Genomic DNA, 12597 nt, shown 5'->3' on the forward strand with positions numbered 1-12597 from the left:
ATATAATATGTCATATTGTTTAAAATCAGAAGGCAGTTGATGAAAATCAACAGGTCCATATATGCCTATACAGTATCACTTTACAAGATTTTGTCTATAATGTAGATCCAAATATGATAATCCTTCCCTGCAGTTAGCACTGGTACTCCCCAATTTGAGCATTCAAATAAAAATAACTGTGTACTTCCTGAACATTTTTTTATGTATCTTTTTAATATATTTTTGTTTTTGTTCTTTTTATTATTTCCGTAACTTCTTATACTTGTCTTCTAGTTCTTTGAATGCCAGTTTTCAGATTTTTTTTGCTAATTGGTTTGTTAGCCCTAATTCCAGCAAGATACAATCATGGCAGACTGATGGTGTCAGCGAAGTACCAGCTATAGTGCAAGTGATGCTCCAAGGCACACACAAATGCACAGGCGCAGCCCTGTGGGTTCCCATCTTGTGGTGCACAGGCGTGAACGTGTGCATATGAATATGCGCAAGTGTGCGCACATTCACTACTGATACTGGTGCCAAGTGACCTTTATAATTTCAGCAGCTGCACTAGTTGGTTGCCGCCTGATCTACAACTATTACCTGTATCCCTGCATCTGTTCCTGTTTGACTTCTGTTATTGCCTGCCCCGACTGTGGCCTGTCTCTGTATTTGTGCTGCCTTATGCTCATCTGCCTGATTCAATGTTGCTGACTTCTGCTTGTATCCTGTCCATTCTCTGCCTGCTGTCCATGTCTGTATCTAACTGTCTGTTGCTGACCTGGTTTGTCTGTCCTTGCATCCAGTTATCAATCTATCCTGCTCCACATGCTACCTGGTCCCTGCTGGTCCCTAACCTGCTGAGCACTGACAGTCCTTTTACATCTTCTTCCTACCAGCTGCCTGTAAGTTATCTGCTGCCTGATGTCTGTCCTGCCCTGGGTCTGCCGTCTCTGCTACCATCTGCTGTTCCAGTGATCTGAGCTGTCTCTGGTGACGCACCTGCTACCCACTGCCACGCTTATGGAACATCATTCCTCTCCGAGCTCTCGCAGTCACTGTTGCATCATCATCAGGGCTCCCAGAGCCAGGGCTGGATGAGAGGTCTCCCTCTACACAACAGGCTCTGCCACAAGGTACGTGACAGATGGCTTTCTTCAGAGTTGGTGTTTGCTTCACTATACTCTACAGGTTTCTTCTACAGGTAAAAGGGCAAGGGTTTTCCTTCCATTTATAAGTTACCATACTTCTTAGATGCCACAGATCCATCCTTCATTCCATTCTCACCAGCTACACTCGCGTCCTGCCAAACAGCTTCTACTATACTTCTATTATACTTTTAATATGAAAAACAGATTTTCTCCTCTAGGGGAAGGACTTTAACATGGGCAGGTGGCCACACAAATGTACAAAAGTATATAAAATAAATAATTTTGAATTATAATAATTAAAATAATAATACCAATTACAATACAAATTTCATATATTTACAAAAAGTAGAAAACATACAAAAATAATGAACATGACTTATCCTGTTTTGCTGTATTTCTCCTAAGTCCAACTGTATTACAATATACTACAGTGGACGAAGGCAACAACCCGGGGTTGTTGCCTTCATCCACTGTAGTATATTGTAATACAGTGACAGTGAAAATACCTCCAAAATGTCCCTTTTTTGGAAATTAGACAGTCTGAGGTAATTAGCAGGAGGAATGGTAAGTTTTTTTTTAAAGTTGTAATTTTTTTGTCACAATTTTTGTGAAAATAGAGAAACTAATTTTTTTTTTTCACAAAGTTATTTCCCACACACAGCATTGGCATACTTAGAAATACACCCAACAACACATTCTGCTATGTCTCCTGAGTTTGGGGATACCATATAATTTTTCTTTTTAAATTTTCTATTTTGCAAATTCCATTGAAATAGAGTAAACAGTTACAAATGTAATTTCAGTACAACATTCAGAGCAAACATCTCCCATTAAAAAAGGAACAGAATTGCAATGGCAATTAAGCTTTGTGTACAACTAAATCAGAGTGAAAAAATATAGGTTCTTGCAGTGGTGAGCAACCATTGCTCTGTCTCACATTTTCTTATTTCTTAAGGGGGACAATGGTGTATATAATAGGAAAGAAGAGGTTGGGTGAAGGGTAAAAAAAGGCAAAGAGAAAAAATGGGGAAAGAGGGGGAGACATGGAAAAGCGATATGGGTGTTTACATGGACCCAGATTCCTTATAAATGAACCAGGGCATATAGATTTTAAAGTGCCTTTCATTTTGTTTTCTAGTTTTCAACTTCTCCATCAATGATATATCAACTGTATGATCCAACCAGTGTTCACTAGTAGGTGGAGGAGATTTCTTCAACATGGCAGGTATACAGGCCTTAGGTGCATTGAGAAGATGTTTTAAAAGGGAATGTTAGCGTTTAACAGACACCAGAGTAATATGCAATAAGAAGGCTGCTGGATCTCCTGCTAGAGACACAAACATCACCCTATGTATCATTTTGAGCACTGCAGTCCAGAAGCACAGTAAGGCTGCACAGTCCAAGAATATGTGGAGTAGTGTACCTTCTGCTTGATTACTTCTGCAGCAGAGAGATATATTCAGGTATCAGTTGTATAAGATTTGTGGTGTCTGGTACCACTTAATTTACATATCATTTTGTAGCCGTTCTCTTGGTAAGTATTAGCGACATTTGTGAGCTAAGAGGAATATCTTGTATTTTTCTGGGTTGTGAAAATTATCTCTGCAGGTTTCCCTTCCATTTCCGCAGCTAAGAGTGTTTGTGAGGTTGCATGTCTAAAGTCAACATAGATTAAGACAGGGACAAAGTGTGTTGCAGAGGGGTTTTGTCCTGGCATAGATGTTTTAAAGGTGTGAGAGGATGTAGCATTTGGGGAAAGCAGAATATAGCTTATATTTGGGAACCCAGTTGTTTGCATCTCATAAAATACAGTTGTGATCCAAATGTAGCCTGGTTTATTTTAATAAGAAACATTTATTATTCAAAAAAGACTGTGTATGATTAGAGCATGGTACTCGGGGTCTGTCTCAGCATAAGGGAATTAAGGAGTGCCCAGGATTGGCATTAACAGGCTATGGAGCCATGAAGCCATGGACAGGTTCATATTTTTGTAAAGGGTTATAAGTCCCAAGATGCTCGTTCCTAATAATGGGTAGCCTAGAATTGCTTTGGAGAGAGAAAAGGGGACCTCTGCCCATGGTAAGCCTTTGAGGGGGAAGGCAACATTAGCCTGTTCTAGAGAAATCCAATCTTTACAGATTTTTTGGGTGCACCAGTCCAATAGTCTGGACATATGAACTGATATTTACCCAGGTCTGGGAACCCTATCACTCCCCATTGTTTTGGCAAATTCAAAGTCATTCTTTTGATCCTGGCCTTTTACCCTTCCAAAGATAACACAGCAATCTAGACCATAGGTCTCCCAAGAAAATTGGCAGAAGTTTAGTCAGGAGTGTCTGTAAGAGATATAGTAAGCTTGGGAGAATATTAATTTTCAAGATGCTATTGCAGCCAAAACCATGTAAAGGCTTCTCTGTCCCAACTCTGCAGATTCACATTTATCATCTCGGCTATGGGAGTGAAGTTGAGCTAAAAAATTCTCTTTAAATGCACAGAAATTTGTCCTGAGGTAACAAATGTGCAAGTTGGACCAAAGTGGAAAAAGTAATTTCACTGTTGAAATTAGGTATCCATGATATGTATTGCCTCCGATTTGGAAAAGGTTGATTTGGAAATTATAAAGCTACATTGATCAAAAGAATTAAGACCATAGGTGAAGCAAGGAAGAATATGAGGTAATTTGTAAAGGCAGCTAACGTATATTTCCCCAAGGAAGTTGGGAGGCCAGAGATATCTTCTTTGGCTCTTATTATCAGAAGAAGGGCTACAGGGTAAGTATAAAGATTAAGGGGGATAAAGTGCATCCCTGGCATGTGCCGATAACGAGAAGGGGGTAGAGATGTATTTGTTGACTTTAACTAAGACTGTGGGTGAGGAGTATAAGGCCTGCATCCATAGTCTGATGTTATCTCCTAGACCAGGGATATGCAATTAGCGGACCTCCAGCTGTTGCAAAACTACAAGTCCCATCATGCCTGTACCTCTGAGTGTCATGCTTGGGGCTGTCAGAGTCTTGCTATGCCTCATGGGACTTGGAGTTCTGCAACAGCTGGAGGTCTGCTAATTGCATATCCCTGTCCTAGACCTATATGAGATATGGATGTGTGGATGAAATCCCAGATGACCCTATCAAAAGAAAGCTTTTTCTGCATCTGCAGAGATAAGGATAGAAAAGGGATCTGCTCGGATTGGGCTAGGTAAAGTTCATTTTGGACTCACTGAATGTTGTCTCTAGCCCCTCATTCTGGAACAAATCCAGACTGGTTTCTGTGAATAAGATTTGGAATGTGTGAAGTCAATCTATAGGCCAGATTTTTTGCTGAAGTTCTTCAGATCAACATGGAAATGGAATGGTAGCTAAGGCAGAGCTGGGGATCTTTCCCTTTTTTGGGTAAGACAGTTACAGTGAGCTCATAGCGTATAGCGTGAAAACATGTAATGAAATTGAATACCTCTGCGAAATTACTCCCTAGAACATCTTGCAAAATTTTGTAGTATGTGAGTGTGTAACCATCCAGGCCTGGCACGTTTCATTCTTTTGATAGCTTGAACGAATTTGGATGTCATAATGGGTTTATCGAGATCTTGTGCTATCTCAGTAGGTAGGGATAGATTTTGGAGTAAGTACTTAGTTATCGAGGATATCCTCCAGCTCTTATCTAAATACAGACTGGGGGTAATAATTGGTAGCTCAGTGTAATAGGATTGAAAGAGCAATGCTATCTCAGGGGAGGTTCTGGTGACAGTACCATCCCCTCTCCTAATGTGGGTGACATAGGTCTGGGCTCTAAGGCCGCGTACACACGCGGGGACTGTTCGCCCAACTTTGTCCGTCAAACAGTTTCGGCAAACAGTCCGCTCAAAATTAGCATGGACGGACATGGCCACACACGACGAACAAACAGTCCGCTGAAACCGTGCGCGATGACGTACGTCACGTACGACGGGACTAGAAACAGGAAGCACAAGACACAGCAAAGCACCCTTTGGGCTCCTTCTGCTGACTTTGCGTTAGTAGAAGTTTGGTTAGAGACGATTCGCGATTTTTAGACTTCAGCTTAATTTGTCCGTCCACTGCGGCGCAGTCTACCTGTGAGGTGTATATCTGCCTTTCGGTACGCGTGGATCAGTTGTACCTGTTGGGCGCTTCTGGTCCGCTCGTTTCTGTGTTTCAGGTCGTTCTTCATAGGTCTGGCTGTTCTTCAGTGCGTTCAGTTGAGCTTGTCTGTCCAGCCGACCGTTTCAAAGCCATGGAGAGTGGACGTACTCGGGAACGAGTTCGTGCTATATTGGGGCTTGGTGTTTTAGTTGTTATGAAGTGTTTTTATTTAATGACAATTTTTTTTTTTTTCCCCTGTGTTTGACTCCCCAGTGTCCTTCCACGCCACAGGAATGGCAGACTGTGGCTTCCCAATTCGCTGCCCGTTGGGACTTCCCCAACTGCGGAGGGGCGATCGGCGGGAAACGTGAGGATTGTGCCCCCACCACATTCGGGGTCCTACTATTGGAATTATAAGGGGTTCCATTGTGTGGTGCTAATGGCGGTGGTGTCGGCACAATGTGACTTTCTTTATGTGGATGTGGGGAAGAACGGCCGGATGTCTGACGGAGGAGTCTTTAGGCAGACCGAGTTCTGCCACCGTCTCATCACTGGTGGCCTGGACTTGCCACCAGATGCCGAGAATGTGGAGGGTCTACCGTTTGTGTTTCTGGCTGATGAAGCGCTCGGTCTGAGTGAACATCTTATGAAACCCTTCCCCCAAAGGACCCTCACCCCGGAGAGGAGGGTTTTTAATTACCGGCTGGCCAGAGCAAGAAGGGTTGTGGAGAGTGCCTTTGGCATTATGGCCAGCCGGTTCCACCTGTTACTGAGAGCGATCAACCTTGCAGAATATAAACTGAACTATGTGATTCTGTGCTGCTGCATTCTGCACAATTTTCTACGTAAATTTTCAGGTAACCAGTACCTGCAGCCTATTGGGCCTGAGGCCGGACTCATATTTCCAGAACTGACAGGGCTGGATCATGCCCTTCCTGGCTTAGCCCCCCAAACAGCACGTGAGGTGTGTGACCGCTATGTCAGCTATTTTAATGGTAGGGGGGCTATTCCAATGCCAGCTGAGCAATAAAAAATGTATTTTTCTTGAAATATGTCTTGTCTGTTCACATTTTTAAGTTTGGTTCTTGTTTGCTTTTCACGTTGCTTGTCTCCTACATTGTCCTAATTCAGGGATATGCAATTGGCCAACCTCCAGCTGGTGCAAAACTACAAGTCAATCATGCCTCTGGGTCTCATGCTTGTGGCTGTCAGTCTTGCTATGCTTCATGGGACTTGTAGTTCTGCAACAGCTGGATTTCCACTAATTGCATATTCCTGTCCTAGTGCATTTGTATTGCAAAGTGGTTTTTGACAATAGGAAATAAGGCCCTTTGTGACAGAAAACACAAAATGACTTCCCAAACTGGTATTGAGTATTGAAAGAAGTAGACACACACACAGACACACATCTTTTTTTTCGATTTTTTAATAGTGCACATGCCAACTAGTGCCTCTGTTTTAGATATTTTTTTGGTGTTTTTTTTGTTTTGTTTTTTGAAATTGTTTTTTTTTTTTTTTGGGAATTTTTTTTTTTTTTTTTATTTTTCTTTTTTTTGTAAACATAGAATATATATAGAAATATCTAAAAAACAATTATCACAAAAATAAAAAAATAAAATCAGATTTTTAACTATTTACATAAAACAAGGGGTAAAGCCAAATTTTGAAGATGCACACCAAAAAATGGTAATGTCAACATGTGCTATGTACCATCATGAGTGATCAATGGACGTGTTTGGTGTGTGCAATCCCTTCCTCTCACATACTAGAATGAGGAAGGGTTTGCAAACACCAAATGCGTCCATTGCGATCCTCTGATGGCACATAGCACATGTTGACACACCGTGTGCATCTTCAAAATTTGGCCTCTAAAAACTATGTTTTTAAAACATTAAAAACGTTGTTCCAAGGGAATGAAGAACATGATCGATTGGGTTTTAGGGAAAAGGGGCTTAGATTCTCCCTAAAACATCGATCATGTTCTTCATTCCCTGCCTCATAGTAATCAGTTCTCTTTGTATGTTGAGAATCTGGTTCTCCATACGGTCAATCTGCCCATTCCAGGCCATGATGTCACCAATCATCCTCTGGGCACTATCACTGGTAAATGGGTCCGTGACTTGTTCTACCACAACCAGATCACCTAAAAACATGTGTAGATAAAAAATTGGTTAAAATATACAGCCATTAATTGTTTACCTTAAGCTGGGTTGTCAGACACTCACTTTGTGGGGGTGTGTAACTCCACCTGCTCTTCCTCCTCCACATCTAGCCCTGGGCTCGGCTCATCCAGTGGAGCTACGGAGCTTGGTCCAGCGGAGGATACCGAGCTTGGCTGCTCCCTCGCAGACACAGGACTGGGCAGCTCCAATACCGACGCAGGGCTGGGGCTGGGGCTGGGGCTGGGGCTAATTGCCCAATCAGGCTGGCGAGGTCGGGGGGTCATGGGCTGCTCCGCCTCTTGTCTGAGTCTTTGTTTCCCTATGAGAATGAAAAGAAAAAAAAAATAAAAATAAAAAAAATAAAAGATACTTTTAAGCATAGTGATATTTGAGTTCCGAAATGTGAATATGAAACATTGGTTTGAAGTGGTGTACAATTATTAGCTGGTTATTACAAGATCCTAGTTTAATACATCCTTAAAATGACTTTTTTTTTAGTTAGGCTGTGTTCAGACTGGTGCGATGTGCGAACGCAGCAAATCTACTGTGGTTTCACGCATCGCATGTGCAGTTCGACTGCCCTATGTGACCTGCTGGGAGTATCAGTGTAAAGTTTTATTGACACCTCCGAATTAGTTCTCATTTCACAGTGCAATCTTTAAACTCGGACAGGAATCGGACCACATGGTGTGAATACCCATGTGATCCGATTCGGCTGTGCACTAAAAAAAGGGCCATGTACAAGTTTGGGCCGGATGCGATGCAAATTCAGCCATACTATATGTATGGCTGAAATCGCATCACACAGAGATCACATGTGATTTGCACTGCAGTGCGGTGCAAATCACATTCGATCTCGTACATTGCAGCAATGTGAACCTAGCCTTTAACCAAACTGTGATACTTTATATCTTTTGTCCAAGTTTCACAGACGGACACACTCGAATCATCCCCTGGAGTACCTGTGTGTGATTATGTCAAAAAATGTTCTATGATGTCCCAAACTACACTTAAATGTTTCCCAGTCCAGATGTTGAACCAGCATTCTATCTATCTATCTATCTATCTATCTATCTATCTATCTATCTATCTATCTATCTATCTATCTATCATCTATCTTTTTTTTTTTTTTTTTTGATTGCGTCTACATTGCACTGAATAAATTTAGGAAACTTTAGTAAAAATTCATTTCCTATAAACTGAGCGTGACAATTCAGTTTATCATGAACAATACCAAAAAAATAATAACTAATTAAAATCTAATCCAACACCAGATAAATTTACACCATATACAAATTCATGCTATTTACGCCCACATATACGAACAACCATATGAGCTCATTACATGAACTATTAACTACACGAACGATCAAATCCGCCGGATTCACATACGGTACCTACACGAAAGATTAGGATCAAATCCGCCAGATTCACATACGGTATGTACACGAACGATTAGGATCAAATCCGCCAGTTTCACAAACGGTACCTACACGAACGATTGAGATCAAATCCGCCAGATTCACCTACGGTATGATCACGAACGATTAGGATAAAACCCGCCGGATTCACATAAGGTACCTACACGAATGATTAGGATCAAATCCGCCGGATTCAGATACGGTATGTACACGAACGATTATGTCCGACAGTCACGGAAAAAGCGCAGTTTACTCACTTTTTTTCAGGGCCTTCATGATCCGATGATATTGCTCCGGCTCCCTGGACTTGATGTCCGACCATCGTTTACGCAGCTGGTCCTTGCTTCTTCGTACCCCAAATTTGTGGAATAAAGTTGTGACAACCTCATCCAAGATGCCGCTTTTTCTGACATTGGGCTTGGGGTACGGGCCATTTTCCCCATCGTAGTCCTCCCTTCTTAATATAGCCACCATCTCCACCATCTCTTCAAAGGCCATATTGGTGGCCTTGTATCTCCTCCTTGCTCCAGAAGCATGGGGTCCATGGCTTTCCTCTGCGCTGCTCACGCTGCTAATTGAATTAGCGTCCGCCATCTTCTCCTATCATTCACCCACAGCGGAACGAGGGTAAAAGGGGCGGGGAAATACGGTCACAAGGAACGTCAGGGGCGGGCGACGCAGGCGGAGCCTGAGCGCACGTACTGTATATAAAGCGCTACCGCGAGGCCGTACACTTATACGAACGGAATCAGCGAGTGCTACACGCGACGGTAAGATAGTTGTCGTTTTTTTTGTTTAATTTAAAGTCTGCATTAGGAATGTGTATATTGAAATTTAGTCTTATTGATGTTTAATTGATTTTTATGTGGGTTGGTGATTGAGTGGGATTGGTGTTTTGTGTGGTAGTGTGGGGGTGGAGGTGGGTGTAAAGGGGGGGGGTGGGGGGTAGTGTGTGTGTGGGGGGGTAGCGTGTGTGGTAGTGTGTGTCTCGCCTACATTGTCACAATATAGTGTGCATTTGGTCTGACTTTTTTTTTTGTCCAGAAAATGCAAAGGTATACCCCAGACCCCTTTAAGGAGGAGGCCTTCCTCTCAACATTTCTGGACTTAATTGAGTCGCACAGTAGTCTTTGGGATTCAAAACACCCCCAATATTCAAGCCGTGCTGCCCGGAAGAAGACACTGGGACAGTTTTGGCGTTTGTGAAAACCCAACTCCCCCAGGCAGACACTGACTTTGTGAACGCCAAAATTAAGAACCTGCGTAGCGGGTATAGGCGGGAGCGCAGAAAGATCCTAGAGTCCCAAACATCAGGATCAGCAGCAGGTCAGGTCTATGTACCTAAGCTGTGGTATTATGACAGGCTGCGTTTTCTGGATGACACGTCAGAAGCCAGGCAGTCACTTTCGACTCTTCCGTCTACCCGTCCCTCCACCCTTCCCTCCGCCTCAGGTGAGCCATCCCTGGAAGATCCAGACCCTTCCTTGCTGGAAGAAGTTGATGCACCCAGCTGGAGCCAGGTATATTTTCGTTTCTAAAGTTTGGATTGCTCAAATATTAATGCTGTAAAGTTCAATGTTTGAATTGCTTCCAAATCTAGGATTTCATCACAAATTAAATTAGATAGAAGGATACAGTAGTTTACACAAATGTGGCTCAAATCTTGGTGAACTGATGGAAAAATGGTGGTGTCAAAATGATAGCCTTTTGTATTTCAAGACAAATGTATTTGCAAGTGAGAACTGTAAAATTGTTAGTGATTGATGATTTCAAAATATAGACATATTTTATTTATTGATTTCTTTGTTTTTTACACAGGATGAGCTCACCCAGGAGGAGGCCGGGACCAGCCACACACAGGAGCTAGCTGGGCCCAGCAGGAGTCGGACTGAAAGCCAGGTCCCTCCCCTCCGCCTAGCCAGCAAAAGGCCCAGGAGGATGACCCGTATAGAGGAGGAGTCCTTGGCGCTTATACACCAAGCCACACAAGTTCTGTCCAAACCCCCCAATCCGGAGGAGGCCTATGCCACTTATCTGGCTAGTAAGCTACTTGAAATGGACAAACCACAGCAAAACTGGTGTGAAGCAATATTTTTTGATGCCATCCAACGGGGTCTGAAGGGTGAGCTCACACCCACCACCAAGCTTTATAACGCAGACCCTACTGCTCCTCCTCCTCCTCCTACCACATGTCCACCACCAGAGACACAGCATCCAGCGACGCGTGGAGGGAAGGCTGGACGGAAGAGTCGCAAGTGACTGCCTGGCTTCAGTCTGCTCTGAAAGAAGACGCAGGCTGTTGTAGTACCACAGTCTGGGGACATCTGTTCCTGGTCTTTGGGATTCTAGGACCTAGTTGTGCTCCCTATTTACATGCTACACAGGTTCGGAATTTTGGTGGCCACTCACTTGATGTGTGCCTGGGGGACAAAAGGCTTCACAAACGTCAAAATTGTCTCCAGTGTTGCCTCCCTCTTGATTTATTTTTGTTCTGAGGAAAAATAAAAATTTATTATTTCAAAAAAATATTGTATGTTTTTTTTTTTTTTTTTATTTTGGCTTAAAAAACAAAGTTTATTTGTGAGTAGGCAGATACACGTCAAAAGACTCTGGGGGTTATTTACAAAACACACGTTCATGTTAATATAAATATGCTAACTTCAAGTGCAATTTTTAAAGCACTGCAAGTGCACTTGGAAGTGCAGTCGCTGTAAATTTGAGGCTTAACATTTGAAATGAGGGGAAGCTCTGCTGATTTTGAATATGCAATCATGTGTAAGCTAAAATGCTGGTTTGGGTATCTATCTATCTATCTATCTATCTATCTATCTATCTATCTATCTATCTATCTATCTATCTATCTATCTATCTATCTATCTATCTATCTATCTATCTATCTATCTATCCATCTATCTATCTATCCATCCATCCATCCATCCATCCATCTATCTATCTATCTATCTATCTATCTATCTATCTATCTATCTATCTATCTATCTATCTATCTATCTATCTATCTATCTCTACTTGCATAGTCCTGCTTGGCCCAAAAAAAAATGCAAGTCCATCTTGTTTCAAACCCCCCACAAAAAAAAAAAATATATGACAATAGTAGTTCCAAAAATATATAGTAATAGATAAATTCTATATTTTTTTTTTCAGAAATAAAAATATATATATATATATATTTTTTTTATTTTTTTATTTTATATATATATATATTTTTTTTAAAGATAGACACACACACACACACACACACACACACACACACACACACACACACACACACACACACACACACACACACACACACACACACACACACACACACACACACACACACACACACACACACACACACACACACACACTTATATATATTTTTATATTTTATATATATATTTTATATATATATATATATATATATATATATATATATATATATATATATATATATGTATATATATATATATATATATATATATATATATATATATATATATATATATATATATATATATATATATATATATATATATATATATATATATATAATTTTTTTTGTCTTTTTTTTTTTTTTTGGAGGTTTTTTTAATGTTTTGTTTTTTTAATTTGGAATATATTGTTTCTATAATTGGAAGATTAATCATAGGATGAGGATGAATAAAAACATGTAGTATAACTGTGTGAATATAAGCAGCAATGCTACTTCACTTTTCTTGCATTTCGAAGAAGAAAAGAACGGGCTATATTAAAAAAACACAAAATTAGCAGCATGACGAATATGC

The sequence above is a fragment of the Lithobates pipiens genome, unplaced genomic scaffold (genome assembly GCF_037356315.1).
Source record: "Lithobates pipiens isolate NorthernLeopardFrog02 unplaced genomic scaffold, aLitPip1_a1.2 Scaffold_8, whole genome shotgun sequence".
NCBI classification, from domain to species: Eukaryota; Metazoa; Chordata; class Amphibia; order Anura; family Ranidae; genus Lithobates; species Lithobates pipiens.